This window comes from Elgaria multicarinata, chromosome 20 (genome assembly GCF_023053635.1).
Source record: "Elgaria multicarinata webbii isolate HBS135686 ecotype San Diego chromosome 20, rElgMul1.1.pri, whole genome shotgun sequence".
Classification (NCBI taxonomy): domain Eukaryota; kingdom Metazoa; phylum Chordata; class Lepidosauria; order Squamata; family Anguidae; genus Elgaria; species Elgaria multicarinata.
Genome location: NC_086190.1, coordinates 15,710,768 through 15,737,971, shown reverse-complemented (window position 1 = coordinate 15,737,971; position 27,204 = coordinate 15,710,768). Strand labels below are relative to the sequence as shown.

The 27,204-nt window shown below is 48.8% G+C and overlaps 1 protein-coding gene across 4 annotated transcripts in view; it reads right to left on the bottom strand.

The window, feature by feature from the left end:
- SPSB1 (splA/ryanodine receptor domain and SOCS box containing 1) overlaps nucleotides 1-26,154 on the bottom strand; it is a 38,623-nt gene extending 12,469 nt beyond the window's left edge. Inside the window, exons 1-2 of one of the 4 annotated variants that reach the window (XM_063145228.1) lie at nucleotides 25,259-25,536; nucleotides 25,176-25,213 (exon numbers count right to left, since the gene is read on the bottom strand). The gene's annotated coding sequence lies outside the window, so the exon portion shown is untranslated. Of the gene's footprint in view, nucleotides 1-16,860; nucleotides 16,880-25,175; nucleotides 25,537-26,084 lie in introns of those variants that run through there. The other 3 variants (XM_063145231.1, XM_063145227.1, XM_063145229.1) reach the window with 3 other exon arrangements.
- Between the last annotated feature and the right edge of the window lie 1,050 nt (nucleotides 26,155-27,204).

Here is a 27,204-nt window from a genome sequence, read left to right as displayed (position 1 = left end):
AAAAGACGACCGCTGATCGTTGGACGGCTTGATATAGCAACGCAGACGGAGGAAGAGGGGAGACGACGTGAAGGTTTTCATTTTGCGGCGTCGTTTGGTGAATTGCTGAAAAGGAAAAGCTACGGAGGGCTCGATGCTTATTTTAGGTCCTAAAAGTGTCAGTGCGCACCATGGATGTCAAAATATGGCGATGCTGTGCCATGCGTCAAGCAGGGTGAATTTGATTTAAATCACAATTTAAAACACGATTTAAATCACTACTCAGAAAGGTTCGATTTAATCATGTGACTTCCCCCCCCCGCAAAAAAGTGCACTCTATTCATTGAATTTTTTGAAACTCAGCACTTAAAGAGATAATGGGTTGATTCTGTGTACATAGATTTGCAAAGGAACAAAAGGATTGTGATCTCTGCAGACACAAATTCACCGTTTTGAGAACTGTAAAACCAAGCAGCTGTGATAATGTCTTCTACGTAGAAAAATTGCCCGATAATCTTACAGAAACCTCTGGAAGAGCATGACATGGTGAATGGATGAATGGAATTCATTTACCCCCAAAATTGTGAACATTGCATGAATATGCAGCCTCATGCTACATAATTAAAAACGAATCCTTATTTCATGATGAATAACCTTTGGACTATAATGTATCTTAAATAGAAAACTATCCTTAGATAGATTCTTCCTCAAAAAGCATTTTATTAAAAAAAACCCGATTTAAATAATAAAAAACACACACGCTCCTCTTAATCTCCACGAAATGTGTGACACATATCGACTCCAAGGTTTTTAAGGAACTCCTTTGGACAAGATCTCTTAATGGACACCCAACTTCAGAGAGCCTAGCTTCCACCACCATGGCCAACACCTGCTCTTCATCTTCTTTCTCATCGTGGCTGCTACTTGCTTGCGTGGCAGGCCGAGAGCCAGGGAGCCAGGAGGCCGGGGCGTCTCCTTCTCCTTTTCATCAACACCACTGCCTGGGCCAGAACGAGAGGCAGGTGAACAAGCAGGTTGCAATGGGGAACCGCCCTCTCTCAAAATACTAGAACCCGGGGGTCATCGCATGAAGCTGATTGGTGGGCAAAGAAAAGGACTTCACACAACGCATCGTTAAATTATGGAACTCACTACCACAAGATGTAGTGATGGCCACCAATCTGGATGGCTTCAAAAGGGGGTTGGATAAATCCCTGGAGGTGAAGGCTATCCATGGCTACCAGCCCTGATGGTTGTGTGCTATCTCCAGTATTCGAGGCAATAAGCCTGTGTGCCCCAGTTGCTGGGGAACATGGGCGGGAGGGTGCTGTTGCACCATGTCCTGCTTGTTCATCCCTGGCCGACGGCTGGTTGGCCACTGTGTGAACAGAGTGCTGGACTAGATGGACCCTTGGTCTGATCCAGCATCAACGCACTTCTGATGTTCTTATGAGGAGCAATTCCAGGGGGCTGTTGTTAGTGAGCCCCTGCTGAAATGTAGGCCGAGGGCACATGCCCAAACATGCCTACCTTTGATGCTGCCCATGATTGCTCCCACTCACTTGCTAGACAGGCCGAGAGCCAGGGAGTGAGCAGGCCGTGGCAACTCCTGCTCCTCCTCACCACCACCGTGGTCTGGGCCAGAGCGAGAGGCAGGTGGACAATGGCGAAGAAGAGGAGCACGTCTACGGTCAGTTGGCCCACTGGGATGCGGGCCCTTGGCCAGCGCCCAACCGTGCCTACGCTTGGTGCCGTCCCCGACTGATAGCACTACATAACCATTGCTCCTACTGCTCATGGTTCCCGGCCGCATTTCACGGCAGTTCGCTCAACAGGCTGAAAACTAAGGCCATGTATTTCGTCTACTCTGGTCTTCTCCGGCGCTCCAGGAACCGGAGAAACATCTGAAGGATGAGATCATGCCAAGACAGGAAAGGTGGCCTTGAGCTAATTGGATGCCTCCGATGCCTCTCCTCTTGGACAGGGCTTTAACCGCAACGCAGCTGGGCTGGCAGCCGCTCAGACGGAGATCTCACATTAAAGGGGGAACTGAACACACACATGAACGCCACCGCCGAAGAGAGAGAGAGAGACAGAGAGAGAGAAAGCCTCCAGCCGGACCTGTGTATCAAAAGAACTTCGCAGTTACAGGATGGGGGATACTTGGCTCAGCAATACTACAAATGAGAAGGATCTTGGAATTGTTGTAGATCACAAGCTGAATAGGAGCCAACAGTGTGTTGTTGTTTATTCGTTCAGTCATTTCTGACTCTTCGTGACTTCATGGACCAGCCCACGCCAGAGCTTTCTGTCGGCTGTCGCCACCCCTAGCTCCCCCAAGGTCAAGTCTGTCACCTCCAGAATATCATCCCTCCATCTTGCCCTTGGTCGGCCCCTCTTCCTTTTGCCTTCCACTTTCCCTAGCAAGCAAATGCTATTTTGGGCTGCATTAATAGAAGTATAACTTTCAAATCATGCGAGGTACCGGTTCCTCTCTATTCGGCCCTGGTTAGGCCTCATCTAGAGTATTGCGTCCAGGTCTGGGCTCCACAATTCAAGAAGGACACAGACAAGCTGGAGCGTGTTCAGAGGAGGGCAACCAGGATGATCAGGGGTCTGGAAACAAAGCCCTATGAAAAGAGGCTGAAAGAACTGGGCATGTTTAGCCTGGAGAAGAGAAGATGGAGGGGAGACATGATAGCACTCTTCAAATACTTGAAAGGTTGTCACACAGAGGAGGGTCAGGATCTCTTCTCAATCATCCCAGAGGGCAGGACACGGAATAAGGGGCTCAAGTTACAGGAAGCCAGAGCCTGGCTGGACATCAGGAAAAACTTCCTGACTGTTAGAGCAGTACGACAATGGAATTGGTTACCTAGGGAGGTTGTGGGCTCTCCCACACTAGTGGCATTCAAGAGGCAGCTGGACAACCATCTGTCAGGGATGCTTTAGGGTGGATACTTGCATTGAGCAGGGGGTTGGACTCGATGGCCCCTTCCAACTCTGCTATTCTATGATTCTATGAATATCTTACTTTTGCCAGCACTGCCCATATCTTTCAAACATCCGCTTTTTTCGTCACAAGGAGCTTTCAGCCTTAAAGAGCTGAAAGGAAAAGTTTGCAGGAAGCCAAATTCTCCAACCAACACATCCTGCTGCCCTTCTGAACGATCGCATACGCCCAGCTCTGTCCACACAACCTGGAGGCACCGGCATTAAAAGCGGGGAGAGGCGTTTGCAGATTCCAGGATGACCCCCTCTCTTTTTGTCTCAGGAATCCTCATCATTACCCCCCAAAGGGAAAGTTTTCCAACCTCCACGGGAGCCAGGAAGCCATGACAAAGACGTCCGCACGCTAGTTCCTTCATGCAAGGTTCCGTGACGACTCACAATTCTCCTAGTGTTCCAAGAGAGTAATAAGAAGAAAAAGGCAGTCCACTCACCTTGGGGGGGGGGGGATTCCTTTTCGTGTTGGGTTCAAAGCCAGCCAGGCACGGAATCAAAGCAGGCAGCCGATAATACAGCTAAAGCATCTCCAGCCGGTAGGCAATGTCTGGAGAACATCTGTGAGCCTCCTTGATCTTGATGAAAAAAACCTGGGGAGGAGGAAAAAGGGGGGCAGCTTAACCTCCCCCCACCCTCCAGCAACGGAAACAGCTCCACCAAGTCGGCTTTGGTGGTGAGGCCTGGCTGCAACGCTTCCTTTGAAAGCAATAAATAAATAAATATATTATCTGATCGTCGGAGCGACGGTCCCGGAAACTCAGACAAAACAACCGCAAAGATGCTCACCAAATCGGAAAGCGGGTGCAATAGGTTTGCAGCGACGGAAGATTTTAAAGAGCTCAAAGTACCCCCCCACCCGCCAATGATAATCCCGGAGCAGAGATAGACAAGGCACGAGGGAGACAGTGATTTTATCTGAGGGATCAGGCCTTCCTCCGACCCGGTGTTTGGCAGACGTTTTGGACTTCAACCCCCATCATTCCCAACTGGAGCTGATGGGAGGTGAAGTCCCAAACTTTGCTCGAGGAACCAGCTGCCAGGGATGCTTGAGAAACCCGCAAACGGAATCAAATGCGTTCGGATATCTACGAATCCGAACCGTGGATTCTGCAGCAGCCCGGCTTTTTCCTAGTGGCACCGATTCCGCAAATAGGCGGAGCATTTTTTAATTTATTTTTTACTTTTTGGGAATTTTACGCAAATTTAGTTATAGAAAAATATGCAATTTTAAAAACACACACACACACACAACCCAAAACACGGGCCGAAAATGTGCATTCCCCCCATAGGCGAAAGAATGAAAAAGCGCCGTCGAGGGGGGAATTGCAACTTTCGCAAGTGTGGATTTGTGCAAATTCAAAAAATGGGGAAAATGTGATCCTGTCAATGAACGGACACTGGAATAAAATGAAGCTGATAATCTGTGAAACGCAGATGGAACGGATTTTACACAATTTGTACACTCCTACTAGCTCCACAATGTATAGTGTCTCTACACAGGAGGATCTTAAAATGCCCAAATCTGGGACTTTAATCCATAGGGCAGCAAGTTTAGCCTGCAGAAGAGAACACTGAGGGGAGACAGGATAGCACTCTTCAAATACTTGAAAGGTTGTCACACAGAAGAGGGCCAGGATCTCTTCTCGATCATCCCAGAGTGCAGGACACGGAATCATGGGCTCAAGTGACAGGAAACCAGATTCCAGCTGAACAGCAGGAAAAACGTCCTGACTGTTAGAGCGGTATGACAACGGAACCCATGACCTAGGGAGGTTGTGAGCTCTCCCACAAGAGAGGCCTTCAAGAGGCAGCTGGACAGCCATCTGTCAGGGATGCTTGAAGGTGGATTCTTGCATTGAACAGAGGGTTGGACTTGATGGCCTCAGAGGCCCCTTCCTACTATTCTATGATTCCCTGACCTGATTGTCCTCCAGATATGTTGGACTTCAATTCCCCTCACCCACAGTACGGGGATGATGGGAACTGCAATCCAAAACGTTGGGAAGGCACCCGGTTGAGGAAGTAGTTTCCAACTACTTGATAAAGCGGCAGGGGGACCTTTGGCTTGGGGCTGAATCTAACCTTCCCAGATTTGCCAGATGGCCACGCCCCTTTTTCTGACCCCACCCCTTTCCCCAATTTTGGTGGTTTTGTGCAGTTCCCCCACCCCCTTTCTAAACAGCTGAACTACAAGCTGAGTTACCTGGTGTTGACCTATGCCTTTGGGTGCAGATACACAGCAGTACTTGAGAAAGAGAGGAGAGAAAACCTGAACGCACACGGAGTGTTTCAGAGTCCATGGCGGATTGAGAAGACTTTTTTTTATCCTTTGTTTTTAATATATACTTTTAGCCTTTTCTCGGAACTCCTTTGTTGAAACAACGGCTTTTGGGAGAGCTACGGGAATTTTAACAAGTGGATTAAGCAACGCTTGTCCAAACAGCAAGCGAACTAGGTTTTGCAAAGGAAAGTCCCACTTCGAGGGAGGCTTCCAAATCCAACTTTTCTTCTGGTGGTGGTGGGGGAACGGGGGACGGTTACAGACTTGTGTGGCAAGGGGTAAGTCCCTTTCAGCTGGCTCCTTTCTGGGAAGGAAAGGTTGCGGCGTTCCGAGAAGCCAACACAGCTGTACGGATCAAACTTATGCCACCCTCCCCGTTCACAGAGAGGTTATGGGACCCCCGCCACGTAGAAAGCTAGCATGTCAGCAAGAGACGCTGGTGTAGAACGCGTTTGCAGAACCTCTATCACGGGGTATGCATCTGCCCCACTAGGATTCCAAATTGGCCCGTTGGGGGTTTTCGGGGGGGGAATGCCCCCCTTCCTTGGCCCAACCCAAAAGAGCCCTGCTGGATCAAGTCCAAGGGTCCATCTAGTCCGGCATTCTGTTCATGTAGAGGCCAACCAGTTGCCCACGGGAAACCCACACGCAGGATCTGAATGCAACAGCACCCTCCTGCCCACGTTCCCCACAACCGGTGGACATACTGCCTCTGATCTGGGATCAAGCCTATAGCCATGAGGACTAGTAGCCATTGATAACCTTCGGGGTTGATGGGAACTGTTCGGGATGCAGGTTTCACAGCCCTAGGAAAAACTCCACGTTTTGCAAACAGTCCTGGACTCAGGGCTATTTTTGCCTGACAGCTACAATTCAGAGGCCATCTGTCCAAGGACCACTTAAGACCAGCTTTCTAGTCCCTGGTGAGACCGGACAAGCCTTCCACCTTGCATCAAAATCAGCTTTGCAACGATCTGCACGCCAGGAGGGAAAGGCAGTAAAAATTGGGGAATTTTACATCATGCAACCCCTGCCCATATGGCTCGACTAAAAAAAGGTTAAAATTGCTCCCCCATCCTCTCGCTTTGTCACACACACACACACAGAGCCAGCGTGGTATAGCGGTTAGAGCACTGGACTGGGACTTGCGTTCGAGTCCACTCTCAGCCATGAAGCTCACTGGGTGACTTTGGGCCAGTCCCTGACTTTCAGCCTAACCTACCTCACAGGGTTGTTGGGGGGGGGGCGAAGAGAAATTGAGAGGAGTACATACATTGCCTTGAGTTGCTCAGAGGAGCAAAAGCAGGATATAAATATGATATCAATCAATTAATCATCCCGCAAAGCACTCTGGAAGAAAAACAGACATACCCAGCACAGAAGACAGCATATGCACCTGCGGCGATCAGAGGTGGGTTAAAGAAAAAGAAAAGGTGTTACTTTGAGTTGCAAAAAGCTAACTCCTAGGAAATAACCCCCCTATTTGCAGAAGGAGCCTGATAAATGCAAAACCAAGTAGTAGGAATAGTAGTAAGACACCTCTCGGGTAAGGAGGCGAGCGCCAGAGAAAAGGGTGCACGCGGCAGAAAACTGGTGGCAATTTCGAGTTCTGTGTTATGATCTGAGCTGGAGAGAGAGAGAGAAAGAGCAAGCGAAACTTTGAAAACATTATCCAGAGCGGTGGAAAAACCCCTTCCACGCTCCAACAACACAGGAAACTGAAGTAGCGATTAATCACCCAAGCCCCAGATGCAAGCCAAGGTGAGGGCTCCTGCGATTGGGACCTCTCCCCGTTACCGGGGGTGGGTGGGCGGGAAACAGAGCAATTCCACCCCCCGCCAACCAATCTGTAAGGAGAAAAGAAAGAGATAAGACTTCTCTCTGTGGTGTCCGGCAAGTTTCAAAACAGCCGCTGGCAGAGGGGACTGGTCAGCCCAGCCAGAATGGGACGGAAAGACACTGGCAGTTTTTCCTCTGCTCAGAACAGACTGTTCTTTTTAAAAAAGGGAGAAAGGAGGCGGTCAGGAAACATCACCCTGGGGATGTTGCATAAACGGGTTGGTCAACCAGCGTTTTCCCAAACTTCTGGGAGCACAAATTTGCCTTATTATTATTATTTTCATTTGATACCCCTCAAACATTTTACCTGCGTTTTGGGTGCCAAAATCACCCTCCCAGCATTTTCGCACAAGTTCGATTTGCAGAGCAGCGAATCCCAAGGAACGGAGACTCTCAGAGAAACACAGTGGGTAACCTCCACTCAATCTGGGAAGTTTTTTTGTTTTTTTTTCCAGGAACTTCACCTCTCCAGCATAATATTAGTAATAATAATATTGATTTGATACCCCTCAAAAAATAACTTGCGTGCATTTTGGGTGCAAAAAACACCTTCCCAGTGTTTTGGCACAAATCCCAAAGAACAGAGACTCTCAGAGACACACAACAGGCAACCTATGCTCAATCTGGGAAGGTTTTTGCAGGATCTTCGTGTCTCCCTCATAATATTAGTAATCATAATAATACATTTTTTCGATTCTAAGATGCACTTTTTTCCCCATATAAACATCTCTAAAAATGGGGTGCGTCTTAGAATCGCGGGTGTGTCTTACGTTTTTTTTTTCTGTTGGTAGTACTGAAATTAGTGTACGTCTCACAATCGAAAAAATATGGTCATAATAATTTGATACCCCTCGAAACATTCACGTGTGTTTTGGCACAAGTTCGGTTTGTAGAACGGTGAATCCCAAAGAACGGGGACTCTCACAGACACACAACAGGCGACCTCTGTTTAACATGGGAGTGTAAGGTACACTGAATTCCAGAAAACACAGTGAAGCAAACTCCATGTTAGGCTTTATTAGAAAAGGATTGAGAATAAAACCACCACTATCATACTGCTTTCAAACAAATTTATGGTGCGACCACACTTAGAATACTGCGTGCAGCTCTGGTCACCGCATCTAAAAAAAAAAGACGGGAAAAGTGCAGAAAAGGGAAACTCAAATGATGAAAGGGCTGGAGCATCTCCCCTATGCGGGAAGGTTACAACAACTGGGATTGTTTAGCTTGGAAAAAAGGAGGCTGAGGGGAGACGTGATAGAGGTGTACAAAATCATGCATGTGGATGTGGCGAGGGAGACATTTTTCGCCCTCTCCCATAATACTAGAACGCAACGGGTCGTATCCCATGAAGCTGTCCCAAGACAGATCAAAGGAAGTCTTCCTTCAGACAGCGCACAGTTAAACTATGGAACTGGCTGCCACAAGACGTAGTGATGGCCACCCGTTTGGATGGCTTTAAAAGGGGATTAGATGAATTCCTGGCAGAGAAGGCTATCCGGGGCTACTCATCCTCACGGCTCTATGCTAGTATCAGAGGCAGTATGCTACTATACACCAGTTGTTGGGGAATGTGGGTGGGAGGGTGCAGGTGCACCTGTGACCTGCTTGTGGGTTCCTCGTCGACAGCTGACTGGCTACTGTGTGAACAGAGGGCTGGACTAGATGGACCCTTGGTCTGGTGCAGCATCAGGGCCCTTATATTCTTAGCAGGGCCGGCACCAGACTATATTGCGCCCTAGGCAGGCGCGTTCTGAAGCCACCCCCCCGCTCGCTCACTCACTGCTCCCCCCCGCCCGCTCCGGCTCCCCCCTCGCTCACACACTCCGGCTCCCCCCTTGCTCGCCCACTCACCGCCCGCTCCTGGCTTTGAAGCCAGGACGCTGGGGTTGGGGGGCGGGGCAGAGGCTTTGAAGCAGCGCGCCCGGAAGTGGCTTCCTGGCGCGCCGTACTGAAGCCTCCGCCTCCAACCCCAGCATCCTGGCTTCGAAGGAGCCAGGACGCTGGGGTTGGGCGGCGGCTGGGGCGGCGGCTTTGGAACAGCACACCCGGAAGCTGCTCTAGGAGAGTGGCTTCCGGGTACGCTGTTCGGCGCCCTCGTTTACTTGGCGCTCTAGGCGGCCGCCTGAGTTGCCTCTATGGCAGCACCGGGCCTGATTCTTAGGCAATTATAGAAGCTCCACCCTAGCCCCGATGCCAAAAGAAAAGCGGGCCCAGTTTGCACCCCTCCGAAGGGGAGAACGCACCTAGAGAACATAAGAAATGCCCTGCTGGATCAGACCAAGGGTCCATCTAGTCCAGCACTCTGTTTTCCACAGCGGCCAGGGACCAACAAGCAGGACATGGTGCAACAGCACCCTCCCGCCCATGTTCCCCAGCAACTGGTGCACACAGGCCCACCGCCTCAGATACTGGAGATAGCACACAACCATCAGGGCTAGTAGCCATGGATAGCCTTTCCCTCCAGGGATTTATCCAACCCCCTTTTAAAGCCATCCAAATGGGTGGCCATCACGACATCTTGTGGTCGGGAGTTCCACGGTTGAACCCTGCGCTGCGTGAAGAAGTATTTCCTTAAGCTATCTTGTCGGTCAACGCCTTCCGCTCAGAGCTCTGGCACCCGTGCGTTTCTGTTCCGCCCTGTTCAGCTTCCTTGCTATTATCACTCGTTCAGGACTCCTTGCTCTCTCACACATGCCCATCACCAGGGCGGTCCCCTAAATACGTATCGGGGTAATCATACAGACAGGCTCCTTGGGAGCTTGAGGGCGGAGGGCCAAAGAGAAAATGCAACAGCAAAGAGAGAGAGAGAGAGGGAGAGAAAAGACAGCTAATAGGCCTCAACTCACGTGTTACTGACTAGGAATTGACCAGAAACAAAAAGGCAGCAAAGGATGCAACCCTATGCATGTTGAAATTTCAGGGCTTTTGGGTTGTTGTTTTTTAATCTAAATAAGCACCTGAAAGAACGTTTGCTATCAGATTGTGGCAATACCCAAGGGATATGCCCAGGTCATAATGCAATTCACCTGCCACTGAAGCACCTCCTCCTTCTCCAGCAAGCCTGTAAGCCTCTGCCAAAGGAAGTGAGGCAGGCGGCTACCAGGAGCAGGGCCTTCTCTGCTGTGGCACCCCGGCTGTGGAATGAGCTCTCTAGAGAGGTTCGCCCGGCACCTACCCTCTACCCTTTCCAGCGCCAGGCGAAGACCTTTCTATTTCGCCAGTATTTTAACCTTTTACCATCTTAGCCTTTTAACTTTGCAGTTTTAAATCTGTTATTTTTAAACGTCTCAGTTTTATTCTGGTTGTACTTTTTTATATTGCGGTTTAACTTTGACCCTTTAAAGTGTACTTCGTGGTTTTATTTTTTGTGAATCGCCCAGAGAGCTTCAGCTACTGGGTGGTACAGAAATGCAACAAATAAATAAATAAAGTTTCTAGCTCTCATGGAATTAAGCTTGAAAGAACACTTGGAAATGCCTGCTGAACTCTTCGCAGCCAGGAAAAGTTGCTGAATAGAAAGTTTGCGTCCCATAACTCGTCCTATTCTAACATGTTGCCCCAACATTCTTTTTTTTTTTAAAAAAATAAATCTTTACTCGTAGTACCAGTATGCAGCAATAGTACAGTAAAAACTCTAAGCAGTTTGCTAGGAAAAACCTGAAGTCCAAAAAGACATATAAACACAATGCTAGAAACATTTCAACTTTAAGCAAGCGTTACAATCAAGAGAAACCGCAAAACAAGACTGCAAAATGGAGCACTGTTTATAATCATAACGTACAGCTATTTATAATGAGCATGTAATTGTCGCAATGCTCCTCCATTTAATCGTGGAAGCAAATCTCTTCCACCTCCCCACCAAATAAGTTTATGCAACAGGGAAGGGGAAAGAATGGGGTTATGAGATTTACCCAACTTGCAGAATTTCACTTTTTCTGGTGGGGAATGTAACGTTCTGTGTCAGAGCAAATTTGCGCAAAATAACCCTCCCCACCCGCAAGTATTGCTTTCACCCTGCTAACTGAAAAAACCTGCTGTCCCACTGTCCGCCAAGACAACCATCACTTATTGAGTTTCACCAGGGACTGCATTCTTCCTCCTCCTTACGTAACGCGCACGCTCTCTCCCTCGCACACATAGACACACAAACACAGCACCGCCCTAGAGCCGCAGGGATTCATTGCCAAGTCAGGTTTCGGGCCATCAATTCGCAGGCATGGCTTAAAAGGAGAGCTAGGCGTGCTAAATCACAGCCTTTGGTACACAAGGCAGGGAACGTGCGTTCGTGTAATCCAGGCCAACAATCGTCACGTGCGTTTCGGCAAGGGAGCAATCAGCTCCGGCTACCTTACGCCTCTGTTGGGCTATCTGTCCATGTGGCTCAGTGTGGTCTAAGCCCGGGGAAGGGGGGGGGAGAAAGTGTTTGGGACTTCAATTCCCAGCAGTCTTGGCCATGCCAGCAAGGGATTCTGGGAGTTGGAAGTCCAAAGTATCTGGAAACCTGCCTACCCCTCTTTTGCGTCTCCGCCCACTCTCCCATGTTGCTCTAGGCTCGGGGGAGGGGAAAGCCCCCTGAGTGCTTTATTTTGTACATATTACACACTGTCACTCTCATGTCCTGCTTGTAGGTCCCTGGTCAACAGCTGGCTGGCCACTGTGTGAACAGAGTGATGGACTAGATGGATCGAGTGGGGGGTTGGACTAGATGGCCTTAGAGGCCCCTTCCAACTCTACTATTCTACGATACTATGATTCTATGACCCTTGGCCTGATCCAGCAGGGCTCTTATGTTCTTAACCCCAAGCCTGCCCGGGGGCTGGATGCAGCCCCCCGCCCTTGCCAAGAGTGAAGTTTCCCAAGCTGTTTTACTCTGTACAGCACCATGTACATTGATGGTGCTATATAAATAAATAATAATAATAATAATGAATGATAGAAATTGTAGTCCAAAACACCTGGCAATCGCTGGGTTTGGGAAGGGAGAAAGCAGACAGACCCGGTTAATCATTGAGCAACACAAAAAGTTCAGGCTGACTGGGCAAAGCCTCTGGGACAAAAGAAAGCCCCGTCATGATTTTTAAAAATCTCTTTTCTTAAAAAGAAAAGAAAAAAGAGAGGGTACTGGAAAGCAAAGCAGAGGCATTTATGATTATTTTTAAAAAATGGGAGTTGGGAAAACAATCATTAACACGGCGGACTTTTCTCCAGAAATCCAGCTGGAGCGAGACAAAGACTTTCTTTTTTAATTTTTTGCATGACATTTCGGAAGCCGGTCAACATGACGCTGCCGCCAGAGCGATTTCCTACATGACAACGTGTTCTTACATGGAAGTCTGGAATTCTGCTTCTTCTATTTATTTTTTGGTGGCGTCTGGATGAGCAGCTGCAGAACCATTCTTTTTTAAAAAAGGGGGCTGGGTTTCCTAGCACTTCCAAGACCAAACTGAGAGACAGTGCGGCAGAGCGGTTAGAGCGTTGGGCTGGGAATTGGGAGATCCAGGGTTCAAGCCCCCACCCGGCCGTGAAGCTCACTGGGGGACTTCAGGGCAGTCACTGACTCTCAGCTTAACCAACCTCACAGGGTTGGTGTGAAGATAACAATGGAGAAGGATCATCCCTGCCTGCATGTATACAATCCAAAGAGACGTGACACACAAGGAAATAGGGAAGCAGAGGGAAGAGGAAAAAGATAATAAATGGTTCAGCATGGCGGGTGGAAGGACCAAAATGACTTACAAATAATGCCTGCACCCAGACAAATTCCTGAAGAAGAGGGCTATCAATGGCTACTAGTCGTCATAGTTCTATGCTACCTCTAGAATCAGAGGTAGTAAGCCTGTGTTCACCAGTTGCTGGGGAACATGGGCAGGAGGGTGTTGTTGCACTCAAGTCCTGCTTGTGTGTTTCCTGTTGACAATTGGTTGGCCACTGTGTAAACAGAATGCTGGACTGGATGGATCCTTGGTGTAATCCATTAGGGCTCTTCTTCAGGAACAAACCATGGGTTAACCGCTGGGTCATATAGCCCCTAAACAACCCATCAGTCTGGGTTCGGATGTCATGGTCAGCAGGAGTAAATGCAGTAAATGTGGACAGCCAAGTAAATGCAGAAGAGGCGTGCGTACTCTCTCCTGCTCATGCACGTCAACCCATCAGCTTTTAAACCGATGGGTTGTCATTGCATGCGAACTGCCGGCAGGCTTACAATCTAAAAAAAAGACATGACAAGGGAGGAAAAAGGGAAGGGGAGGGTAGAGGAAAAAGAACACGTTCTTTCAGCAAGGCTGGAGGAATGGCCTCGCCTCCTCCCTTCAGTATGGCCGCTGGAATTATTTTGGCTTTCTTTTACAGGGGAGTTCCACAGGGCAGCCGTGTCAGCCTACCACAGGGGGAAAAAAATAACAAGACTCTGAGCTGTGACTCCTTTGGCTTTCTCCCCCGCCTCCCTTCGCCGCCGAAGGCCGGGCCATTAAGCCTTGGCTACGCAGCCGGTTAACTTGGAAGGTGACTCAGCCAATGGCTCCCAGCAGGCAGATGGGATTGTGGGTTAACTGGTCTTTTGCGGGTGGTTCGAATCAACAACAGGAAACCAAAACAAACATGTTTGAGGAAGGTGCAGAAGCAACCTCGTGTTGTGCTTCTCACAGCATGGAAGATGGCCCGCTTTTTAAAACACACACACGCACACACCAAGGCATGCATGGATCGGGGGAGCTGGCGCTTGAACACTATGTGAGCACCGCCGAAAAAAACTCTCGCGATAGTACGAGAGCACACCAATTCCCCCCAAACTGGCCGCTTCCAGATGTTTTGGACTACAATTCCCAGCATGCTGCGGAGGCTGCTGGGAAGTGGGAGACGCAAACATTGGAAAAGCGCCATGTTGGAATGACACAATTGTGTTTCATAGAATCCCCGAAGTTTGATGCAGCGCCTCTGTGCGGTTTGCAAAGCCATTTTCTGTTTAAAGTCCCTCCCCCCCCCACGCCCCATTCTTCACTCGAGTTAATTTTGCACATTTTGGGATTCGCAAGTATAAAAAGCTGCTGCAGTTATCCAAACAGATACACAAACACAGGTCAAACGTGTGTCCTTTGTGTTACTACAAATAATAGTAATAACAATAATATACCGGGACAGAACAATTCATACGGACAAGACAATACCCTGCAACTGACCAAACATAACAGTTATAGACAAAAAAGAAAAACACGCATACCTCGTCAACATAGCAATACCTAATGACAAATATGGGAAAAAGAGGAAAAGAGAAATATACACCGCTGGCTATCAAAGTTAAAGAACTATAGTAACAGGAAAAGGTCAGAATTATTCCATTAGTCACATCAGTGGCAACACATCAAAAAACTATACAAGGAAACCTTCAGAAACCGAGCCTACCAAAATACATCCATACCAACATCCAGAAAGCAGTCGTATTTAAATGATCCTCAATGGCCAGGAAATTCCTGAATCAGTAAATGACAGCAGGATTTGGCAAAGCCCATTACGTCCATCTAGAAAAACCCGCTATGAGCGAGAAAAGAGAGAGAGAATAATAACAGCAGTAATGAACTGAATAGGCATTTTGCAGTGGCCACGCAATTCAGAAAGGGAAGCTACCTTTGTATAAAGGTCACCTAAAGAAAACTGACACACTTGCCCCTGAAATTTGGCTTAAACGTGCAATCCTATGCCTGTTGAGACAGAAAAAAGTCCTACAGTACCCCGTGCTGGCTGGGGAAAGCTGGGAGCTGTAGGATTTTTTTTCTGTCTGAACAGGCATAGGATTGAACCCCGAAATTTATTTATTTTTGAAAAGGACTTCGTGCCAATTTGGGGAACAGCAGATTTAGGACATCAGCTTCCATGGATCTGATGACGCGGGCCTAGCCCACGAAAGCTGATGCCACGAACCTGAGTCGCCTTTTTACGCCGCAACAGAATACTTTGTGGAGTTTGCTGTGGCACACTAATACATCTACCTTGCCAGAATTTATATTTTAAATGCTGCAGATGGGAGGCAAAGATGCAATGTTTTCATTCTGCCCCTGGCTTTTAGAATCATAGAATCGCAGAGTTGGAAGGGGCCTACAAGGCCATCGAGTCCAACCCCCTGCTCAATGCAGGAATCCACCCTAAAGACACCCTGAGACAGGCGGCCCATTTCTACACTTGCTCCTTGACGTATTTATCCCGCTCTTCCCCTTGGAAGCCCAGCTGGCTTACGTTTGCCCGTTTTGGACTACAACCCCCATCAGCCCCAGCTGGCCAACAGATGACTGCAAGTGAAGTCCAGGGAAATGCATTTGTGTGGTGGTCCACACGCGGCAAATCCCAAAGACTGCAAGATTTTCTAACTTAAAGCAGAGGTGATCGTTTTTAAAGTCTGATTTCAGGCTTTGAGGAAAAAGCAGGTCGGGACGGCACATACTGCTGCTAAGCTGTCTTTATCATTTTTGACACTATTCAGACAACTGAAAGAGAAAGCAAGTCAACTTGGGTGCACAACACAGTTAAATACCGTAGTGCAGGCGTGGGCAACCTGTGGTCAAAATCCGACCTTTTTGGAGTTCTCCCGAAGGCGACACTCTCTTTTCCTGGCCACGCCCCCTTCATTTGGTGATTTCCCAGAGTTCTCACTGACCTCGCCTATTCTAAAAGCTTGAACCACTTCTCCTAAGACTTAGTGACTGGTAATATTTATTTATTGATTGCATTTCTATACCGCCCAATAGCCGAAGCTCTCTGGGCGGTTCACAAAATTAAGACAATTCAAGTATAAAACAACAGTATAAAACCATAATATAAAATACAATAAAAAAGCACAACCAAGATAAAAAAATAGCATTATTTAAATATTTCAATAAATAAATATTTAATTTATTTTTAAATAAATAAATAATTTATTTATTGCACTTCTATACCACTCAATCGCCGAAGCGCTCTGAGCGGTTCACAAAAACCAAAATCACAGAGTACAACCTAAAGTGCGATACTTAAACCACAATATATTTTTTAAAAAAATGCATTATCAAAGTGTTGATTGATTGATTGATTGATGGATTGCTTTTGTATACTGCCCCATAGCCGAAGCGCTCTGGGCGGTTCACATAAGATAAAAACACTTAAAAACAATATGCAAAGATTAAAAACCACAAAAAGAAGCAAAATACACATACATTTAAAACCACTATAACAACATTAAAAGTACAGTATAAAAGGACACCCAGAATAAAACTGCGCAGCAATGCAGAGATTTAAAACACAAATGGGAAAAAAAACCTAGCAAAGTTACAAGATTAACTCTCCAAAAATCTCCGGGGGAAAGAAATGTTCAGAAATTTTCTCTCCTCCCCCCCCCCCCACGATTTCCCCATGATTCTTTTCCAGGCCTTCACATCTCAAGTCCCATCTTCAAAGGCCCCCCAAACCTACCTCAAGAATTGAACCGCTGAAAGCAAAACCTGCCATTTTCACAAGAGAGGAGCTACAGAAATGTTCTCCAGGTGCAAATTAGCGGAGATCTCTCAAACTACCTATATCACCCATGTTAACAGAAGTTTCTTCTTATATTACTAAAAACTGTCAGCTCAAAGTACAATTAGGTTGTTAAAACCAGTGTGGGGGGCGTGTGGCATAGTGGTTAGAGCACTGGACTGGGACTTGGGCGATCCGAGTTCTAGTCCTCACTCGGCCATGAAGCTCACTGGGTGACTTTGGGCCAGTCAACGGCTCTCACCCTCACCTACCTTACAGGGTCGTTGTGAGGATAAAACGGAGAGGAAGAGGGTCACATGTGCCGCTTGGAGCGCCTTGGAAGAGGAAAAAAGGCAGGATAGAAATGGAATAATGAACCAAATAAATGCTGTTTTATTTTGTTTTTTAAAAAAACCTCAGAATCTGTGGGCAGGAAACTGACACAGGATTAGTCACAGTCCTAAAGACACAAAGACAGACCGAGAAAGGCCGTCCAAGAACGGACAGCAACGGGGATTTATGCTCCTATCATAAGTCGGGAATTTGCACGGAGGGGGAACTCCCTTTTCCCAATTCCAACATTCCTGCTGATGAAGCAGGAGGCCAGAAATGCAGCCGTCAAACCCATCTAGAGAGGAACGCCTGAGCCAGACACACACTCTGAAACACTTCCTCCGGCGAAAAGAGGCACCATCACGGCCCGCTTTCTACCCCAAGAGAGAAATGAGCATGTACCACCTTCTCTGCATTCACCCGGCCCGCTTGCTACCTGCTTATTTCTGGATGCGCCGTTAAATGCCGCGGGGTTTGGCGTTTTTAATTCTGGGCTTTATACCTGCAACACAGTCTTCCTACCAGAGTCCGCGCTGGGGACGCTGGAGAACTCCGCAACGGATCCGAATGGGTTCGGATTTCTACAAATCCCAGCTGCCCATTCCACAGGTTTTTCCAAGTCACACGGTTTCCCAGGGCCGGTTTTTCACATCTGTGCAAGTGGAACGAAATTCTGGTGGTTGTTTTTTTTTAAAAAAACACCAATTCAGTCAATGAAAAGATGGCAGATTGAATTATTATTTGAATTATATTTGAATTATTATTATTATTTATTGCATTTATATCCCATCTTTTTCCTCCAAGGAACCCAAGGCGGCATACCCTCATCTTCTCCATTTTATCCTCACAACAACGGCTTGGAACCACCGCACCTGACGGAACACCTCTCCCGACATGAACCTACCCGTACACTGCACTCAACATCTAAGGTCCTACTCTGAGGGAAGCTTAGAGGATGGCAACAAGGGAGAGGGCCTTTTCGGTGGTGGCCCCCCCAATTGTGGAACGATCTCCCCGATGAGGCTCGCCTGGCACCAACATCGTTATCTTTTCAGCGCCAGGTCAAGACCTTTCTCTTTTCCCAGGCATTTAACAGCATATGCTGATTTTATAACGGACCCGAGAATAGTTGATTCAAATGGATATTGTTGTTTCTATACTTTTAGCGGTTTTAAATTTTGTACATCTGTTTTAATGTTCATTGTTTTTAACTTTTGTAAACCGCCCAGAGAGCTTCAGCTATGGGGTGGTATATAATTAAATGAATAAATAAACCCTGTGAGGTAGGCATTCAAGAGGCAGCTAGACAACCATCTGTCAGGGATGCTTTAGGGTAGGTTCCTGCATTGAGCAGGGGGTTGGACTCGATGGCCTTGTAGGCCCCTTCCAGCTCTGCTATTCTATGATTTTATGATTCTAGGTTAGATTAAGAGTCTACGACTGGCACGAAGTCACCCAGTGGGTTTCCATGGCCGAGGGGGGACTAGAACTCGGATCTCCCAACTCCCAGTCCAACACTTTAGCCACTACGCCACACTGGCTCTCACTACATCCCACTGGCTCTGATTGGCGCTTTCAGGTGTCTCAGCTGCTGTGCCCATCTTAAAAACAGAATACGCAAATTGCACACAAGCCGAAAAGAAAGAAAAATGTGCTTTTCTGGCCATATTTATGACGATGAAAACTCTTAACCCAGCCTTCAGGACAAGGGCACAGAAGAGAGGACAGCACATCGGGGTCAGTGTTCACAGCCGCCACACTATTTAGTCTGGGAGAAGAGAACTTGGCGTGAGGGAAGAAGATGTACCGTACATCACAACATGAGTGCAGACGGAGAAAGGGAAGAGAAACAGAGAACAGGGACTCATTAAGAAATCATCAAAAGCATGCCCTCCATGAGTGCATTGCTACCCACGGGCACCATGCTGCTGAATATAAACGGATACGCCGACGTCAGTTGAAAACATTGCCTCCATTTTCTGAAAAAGGAAAGGAACCTCTCATGCAAGCACTGAGTCATTACTGACTCTTGGAGGGACGCCAGCTTTTGCTGACGTTTTCTTGGCAGGCCTTATAGCGGGGTGGTTTGCCGTTGCCTTCCCTGGCCGTGATTACCTTTCCCCCAGCTAGCTGGGTACTCAATTTTACCGACCTCAGGAGGATGGAAGGCTGAGTCGACCCGAGCCGGCTGCCTGAGAACCAGCTTCCGCTGGGATCGAACTCAGGCCGTGGGGAGAGTTTCAGCTGCAGAAACTGCTGCTTTACCGCTCTGCGCCACACGAGGCTCATCTCCATTTTCTAATCCCTGGGTATTTCCATGAGGACTAGAAAACTGATTGTTTAAAAAATGGCAACCTTCCCCACCCAACGCATCAGGATGACAAAGTATTTGATTCAAAGCCTGCATAATCTTGCGCTTTGGAACCCACGAGCGAAGAACCCAGTTTATGGATCGAAGGGAAAGGAAATGCATTAAAGTACAAGTGCTCTTCGAAAGCCACCGAAGATCAACACCTCGCCGCCACCGCTTAAGAAAGACGGTGCGTTTCCTGTCGGTCCCGCAAGGAAGGAGAACCAAGAAGGGGCCAGAGATCAGTAGTAGCGCCCCTGCTTTGATCGATTCCCCGGTGAAACAATTTTTCTATGAAGAAAGGCCATAATATTTGAGGTGCTATTTTTTTTAAAAAAAAGGTGTGGGGGGGAGAGACACCCCGTTAAGGCTGATAAGATGCTGCACGATCTCATATCATACTACAACCCACGGTCCCCCAATGAAGTGAAGGGCGGGAGACTCAGGATACACAAACACGTGGTTGAACTGTGGAACTCTGTGCTGCAAGATGTTGCGATCACGGCCACCAACTTCAACGGCTTCAGAAGGGGACAAGACGAGTTTGTGGAAGGGGAAAAGGCTATCAACGGATACAACGCCCAAGACAGCACGCGCCTGAAGACTGTTTGGTGCGAGACAGCGTTCGTGTGCTGCTCAGGGGCGCCCCGGAGGCCTCTGTTTGCTGGACTCGAGAGACCTTGGGTCTGACCCAGTAGCGGTCGCCTTGTGTCAAACGGCCACGCAAGCCCTGAAAGCAAACAGGGCAAACGACACGCACATGCCTGGAACTGCACACGGCGCACCGGACAACAGCGCTTTGGAAGATGCATTAGGCCAGGTGAGTTTCAAGGGTGGGAAAACCCATGTACTGTGCTGATCATTCGCAGTTCTTTGGCGTTAGGAAACGAGGTCGGGACTGGCACACAGAGAGAGGGGGGAGGAGAGAGAAACAGAGAAACTCCTTTCATTTCCTGGTAACCAGTTGCCTTATTACTTATCTTGTTGTCAGCCCCGGGACAAGACAGGCTGTTCTCTGATTCTCAGACAAAGGCCCTCCTCTCCGGGTGGTTTCAACGCCTCCCCTGCCGAACCCTGAAGCGTCAAGACAATCTCCCTGCGTCTCCCCCGTAATACCCAGGCTCAGGGTACAAAGGAAAGAGGATCCAGGCTTGCACATGTGCATAGCGGGAGCAAAAGCTTCCCCCAGAAGCATTTATTATTTTATTTTATTTTATTTTATTTATTTATTACACTTATATACCGCCCCCATAGCCAGGGCTCTCTGAGCAGTTTACAGAAATTCTAAATTTAAGATAAAAACCGAGTATACAAAATTTAACATTCTAAAACACAGAACATACACACATAAAGCATTAAAAACACATCTCTGGAGGACCCTAGATTTATGTGCAAGCATTGTGCATGTAGCATTCTTTTTGTGTGTGTGTGTGTGGATTGCTGTGAAATCGCCAGCAATCCAGCTCTAAGCGCCCTTCCTTCTTTCGGAGATGTTTTTTTACTCGGGTGAACCAAAGACACATGATGCTCTCTCTCTCTCTCTCCCGAGCAGCGCACCACTGCTGCTCGGGTTGACCTTTGGCTGGGAAGTGTTCCTTGGAGTACGTGCTAATCATCCCAGCTTGGCCAATAAAAGGAACGAGGTTCTCTCGCTCAAAGCCTCCGGCGAATCGCGCGGTGGCAATTACTGGGCGCCCTCCTAACCCTTCCACTGTCATTTTCTCATGGGAGGAATGCTCCTCTCCATCGCTGCGTCCGGACAGTCCCCCGCCCCCCGGAGGGAGTAAGATAGCCGCTGTCCTTTGCAACGCCAGGTTGGTGTCAGAGCGAAAGAACGCCGGACTCTTTGGCGAAGGCGCCGAGATTTTAGACCTTGGCAAGGCAGGGAAACGTCTCCTGGTATTCCCAGGTTTTTTAAACACATAAAGCCACCCTTGAGAAGAGGAGAGAGGAATTCGTAGCCTAATGGCTGTTGGATTCCAATTCCCATCAGCCACAGCTGCCATAAACTGCAGGCAAGTACATTATTGGTGCTATATAAATAAATAATAATAATGATGGGAATTCCAGTCCCACCTTCCCCCACCTGTGGCCCTCTGGAGGTTTAGGACTTCAACACCCATCAGCCCCAGGAAGCAGAGGAAGTAGTCAGGAATTCTGGGAGTTGTCTGGAAGGAGATTGATGATTATCACGTCCTTCCCCAACATGGCTCCCTCCAGACGTTTTGGACAACAACCCCCAGAATTCCTGACCACTTCCCATGCTGGCTGATGGGTTTTGAAGTCCAAACCATCTGGAGGGCAGCCGGTTGGGGAAGAACGCAGCCCAACACCATCTGGACACAGAGGTCAATCAGTCCACCATGCAAGGCTGTTGTATCGCAGGTGGCAATCCCATCCGGGGTCTGTTCAGACAACACGCTAAAACACGGTTAGGCCGCTAACCGTTTCCCAGCAAATGGTTCGTGAGCGTGTTTAAACCGTGGTTAGGTAGCCGCCACGGTTAGGACTGGTCCACATGACATGCTAAGATAACATTTAGCTCAAAACGCTGAACCAATGTGGGTTAGCGTGTCATCTCAACAGGGCCAATGGCTGGCTTGCCTCACAAGTCCGTAGCCATGATGCCGGTGTGGCCAACCACGTGCCCTCCAGATGGGCAACACCCATAATCCCGGAGGGCAACTCCCATAATCCTGACCTCTGCCCCCGCAGGCTGGGAATTGCAGTCCAAAACGTCTGAAGGGCATTGGGTAACCTACCCTTGCACTACGCAGTATTGGAAAAGTGTTCATTTCTTCCTAGCAGATGTTAGCAGCTGGCACAAACCAAAAGGGAAGCTAAGTGTGTGCGCTTGTGCGCATTTTAACAAAATACATTTTCAAGGTATATAGAAAGAAACGGGGCTCTAACATTTATAATCGATTCCTCTAACTCATTTATTTTTTGGGTTAAAATCTTTCTGGGCTGCCTCTCAAGGCAGAAGACCTCCCAAAGCAAATACTATAGGGGTGAGGAAGCTTTTAGCCCACAGGCCAAAATCCGTTTGGGAGACGCTCTGGGGGAGCGCAGTCCAGAGGCGGGGCAAAAGGGGTGGAGTCAAAATATAAAAAGTCCAGCTTTGTTTAGCTTTCATCTCCTACGGCCAGTTGCTAAAACTTAGGAGAGGCGTTGCAAGTCCTTAGAATGGGGGAAATCTGCAGAAAAGCCGAGGAACTTCTAAACCAGCCTTCCTCAACCTGGGGCGCTCCAGATGTGTTGGACTACAACTCCCAGAATGCCCCAGCCAGCTCTGCTGGCTGGGGCATTCTGGGAGATGCAGTCCAACACATCTGGAGTGCCTCAGGTTGAGGAAGGCTGTTCTAAACCATCAGTGGTCAGGGGCTACCCTCTAAGGAAGGCCAGTGGGCTGGGTGCAAGGTAGCCCACCTTGCTCTACTTAATCAAAGCAATAATAATAATAAAAAAGGTTTCAGTAGCAGGAAGGTCTCCAAGTCCGGCAGACAAGAATGCAAACGTTCCTAATGCAAGTCCTTTGAAAAAGAAAAGCAGGTGACCATTTTGGAAGAGGCATTCCCGCATTGTGAGGCTCAATGATGCCTCTTCCAGGACACACAGGCCTTAGAGGCTGGGGGAAGGGGGAATTTGTTCCTTCTACTTCGGAACTGGTTTTGCTCACTTGCCGATCTAATCAACGCTTAGAAATGGAGATTAAACGTCCCATGAAACCAGGAAGTGAGTGGCATGCAAATGAAGGGGGCCGGCCTATGCAAATATGAGCAGCCTTCACTGGCATTAACTATTGTCTACATCCAATGAAGGCAACCTGGTGCCCTCCAGATGTTTTGGACTGCAACTCCCATCAGCTCTAGCCAGCACGGCTTATGGGAAGTGTAGTCCAAAACAAAGCTGCAGTGCTACCTCTGGAATGGCGACATTTCCATCCAGTTGCACGCACGGGGAGAGCTGCTTCCATTTTATAAGGAAGCATTTGTAAAACCGTGCCGTTCCTGTAAGGCAGGGGAGAGCAACCTCCGGCCCACGGGCCTAAATCCGACCCGCGAGGTTGCCCAATCCAGCTTGCGGAGGCATGCGGAATCACGAGACACGAGTACGCGATGCTTAATCCTTTTAATAGGAGGGTAGTTCGATCGATAGCTAACATTGCTCCATGTTCATATATCTAGAGGTCCTCTAGATGTTTTGAAAGACAAAACATCACACTCCCCGACCACTGGCTATGTTGGCAGAGGCTTATGGGAACTGGAGTCCAAATGATCTGGTGGGCCTCAGATCACCTATCACTAAATCAAAAGCAGGAGTGAGCAGAAAATAGACCTCCAGACGGTTTGGGACTACAGCTCCCAACGTTCAGATCTTGGCCGTTAGTGGGTGCTTTTCCTGGCTGGTTTTCCCGCCGACCCTTCAAGGTAGGCCTCTGGGGGTGGGGAGGGGGAGGCGAATGACCCTTGTGAACTCTTCTGTCACTCCACTGTCAGATTTCTGCACCCTGTCTTGAGGAAGTGTTGTAAAATATTAGATGATATTAGGCTGGCAGGGGATTCTGGGAGTTGATGCCCCAAGTGACTTCCCTGACACTCAGCAGTTGTGCAATCTCTCAACCGCCAGAGAGTCAAGAAAGAGAGTAACAGACAATTGCAAAATTAACTGTCACAATCCAGTATTTCACCCCCCCCCCCCAAGCAAACAAGCTACCCCAGAAAGTATTTGGGAACAATTTCACCCCAAACGACAGGGATCCGTGGGACGGATTCACGGCCCATCGCTATGACTCACTGGGTGGCCTGTGGCAATATTTTTTCCAGATGTACCGCAGAGAACGGAAAACCAGCTGAAGCCTGGAAAATTCCCAGGTTCACCTAATATTTTAGAACACTTCCTCAGGACCAGCTCTGGCCAGGATGCAGAAATCTGACACCGGCGTGGCAGGAGAGTTCACAAGGGTCATTCGCTTCCCCCTCACCACCCCCAGAGGCCTACCTCGAAGGGTTGGCGGGAAAACCAGCCAGGGAAAGCACCCACCTACGGCCAAGATCCAAAACCCAAATCCGGCTCATTTCTAAGGCAGCAGCAGCCTCGAGGAAACCCGAAAGATCTGTAATAGTGCTATGATCCGTCCTGGTTAAAAACTACGCAAAGATCTAATTTTAATAAAACAACAAGTGTGCAAAGCCACCTTTTAGGCTGAGCACTTTGAGAAGTTCAAATGGGAGCAAGTTTGTGGAAGCATATGATCGTGGGCATCAAAAAGACCTCAGGAAAACCGGACCGTGCCCAATTTTACAGACCGTCAACTCCCAGTGGGAGAAAACGAAAATAAAAAATGCCGCTCTTTAATCCATCTCCAACCCCCCATTTACTCATTCGCATGCGTTCTCCAACCTGATGCATTGCACAGCTCCCACCATCCCGAACCAGTGGCTATGCTGGGTTGGGGCTGATGGAGTGTGTAGTCCAAAAGCACCCAGGGGGTCCTAGCCTGGGGAAGATGCAAGCCTTGCTCCACCGGCCCCCCCCCCCCCGCCTCACCAATTTCCATAATGATTCCAGGCACACCTTCCAAAAGCATGCACAGAGTTTAATGGGCCTTACTCCCAAGTATACCCATGACTACCCGCCTTAAAATTCTCCTTTGCAAACAATAGGGACAAAACAAGAAGAAGAGCAACCCCAAGTCGCCCACTCCGCAAGCACAGACAACTGAAGAATCCATTAATCCGGAGTAAGCCCTCCTTTCCGTTTACATACAAACAGAAGCATAGAATCCGAACCAAGGCACCCCATGCTCTAGTCAAAGGGGTGTTGTGGGGGGGGGGGAGGGAAAGGGCCCATAATTCACCTCGACTTAACAAATACATGCCCGCCACCTCCGCCCGTTCTTACCGCCTGAGGAATCCGGAGTGAACCATTCCGAGGTAGAGCTGTTACTCCTCCCTCGCCGGCTCCAGTGAAAGCACACGGCAGACGCTGCTTGTTGCAGGGCGCAGGGAAAGGGTTTTCTCCCCCCCCCTTCCCTTCCCTCTCCTCCTGAACAAAAGCAGCTGCCCCACGAGCAAGAAAACCCGGGTGTGGGACCTAGCCGCGTGCAGACGAGCTCTGGACCCGGGAGTCAAGCCGGGTGGCTGCCAGCCCCCGCAAAGCGCCCCCCATCGCGTGCACGGAGGAGGAAGCCGCCCCGATCTCTCGAATCGGGTCCTCCAGCAACAGCCCAGCCCAAACCCAGGCCAGCGTCTCCACTCCGGCGCCAGACGGCGGCTAAAAGCCGAGCGCCTCCGGATCACATGAGCCCAGATCGACTCCCAGCTGCCCGCCCGGCTCCGCCTCTTAAAGGAGACACAGAAGCGCGGGCCCGGATCCCACGGAGGCGAGCGCACTTACTCGCGAGTAAATACACGGGAGCGGGGGATCCGTGAGACTCGACTTCTCCTGAAGCAGAGGCCAGAGGGGGGAAGTTGCAAGGGCCTGATCCGAAGGACGCACGCTTACCCGCGAGTAAAATTTGGGCATCAATGAGGCTTGACTTCTCCTAGAGGAGAGATCAGGGCTGGATCCGAAGGAGGCACGAGCGCACGTTTACCCGCGAGTAAATACACGGGAATCGATGAGACTTGGCTGCTAAAGCAGAGGCGAGATCCGGGGAGTGGTGCACGTTTACCCGCGAGTAAATCCCAAGGGCGGCAACGAAAGATGCGAATCAATGAGAGTCGATTTCTCCTCTTAAAAGGAAAGGCGAGACGGGGGGGGGGGGGGGGAATTGCAGGGGCCGGATCCGAAGAACGCACCCACGCTTACCCGAGAGTAAATGCGATGGCAGTCAGTCCATGAGATTTGACTTCTTTTAAACGAGAGAACAGACCGTGGGAGTTGAAGGGGCCCGATCCGAAGGACGCACGCATATGCGTTTCCCTGCGAGCAAATATATCAAAATCAATGAGACTTGACTCCTCCTCTTATAGCGGAGGCGGGATCGGGGCGGGAGCAGGAGGCGGATCCGAAGGAAGGAAGTCCCATTGAGTTTAGAGGATTGCAACCTTAGAATAGCGACCAGGGGCGTGTTTACCCAGATGTAAACGCGCATGTTCGCGTTTTTCGAGGCGCGATCCAGCAGCCATGTGGGGCGGCGGCGGCGGCGGCCCCAGAGCCTCGTTTATCCAATACTACATTGCTACTTATTAAATATAAAACCGATTTCTCGTGGATTCGAAGGTATGTAAGAGAGTTACACTGCAGCAGCAAAAAGCGATTTATCACCTGGGGATCTACACTACTGCTTTAAAGCGCTTTATAACAGTTTTGACAACTGTTGGGGCTCAGGACACACTGCATATGCAGTTTTCAAAACGTTTTCAAAGTGCTTTAAAGCGCTTTAAAAGCAATGCTGTAGATCCATAAATGAGCACACTATGGAAAAGTCCGGTTAGTCGCGGAGGCGAATGTGCGCTTCCACACGGATTTAAAAAATGCGCGACATTAGTAAAAAATGCACAGTGAGTCACATATCCTAAAATGCGGGTATGTGTAGACAGGCGCAGAAGTGTTGCCGAACTGAAAATGCCCATCTTCGTGGTTGAGATTGTCTTTTGCTTTATCCTTCGGTTTTACACCGCATTGGTCCTTGGGAGACTTAAATCGGATTTTGGAATCGGGGTGGGGGGGGGGAAGGGATGTAGCTTTGAGGGCAGGCCAAAGTGATGTCACGTGTGGACGATTTCCCAAGCTGCATACAGATGGTGCAATCGAAGTGCACGCTTACTTGAAAGTAAGTAAACGCTGTGGAACTCAATGGCACTTGACCCTCAGGGCCGTTTAGAATTGCACTCCTAAAGCTTGCAATCCTATGCATTTTCTTTACCTGAGAGTAAACCCTATAGAAGTCAATACATTTTTACTTAGCAGTCAGCTACTCATCACA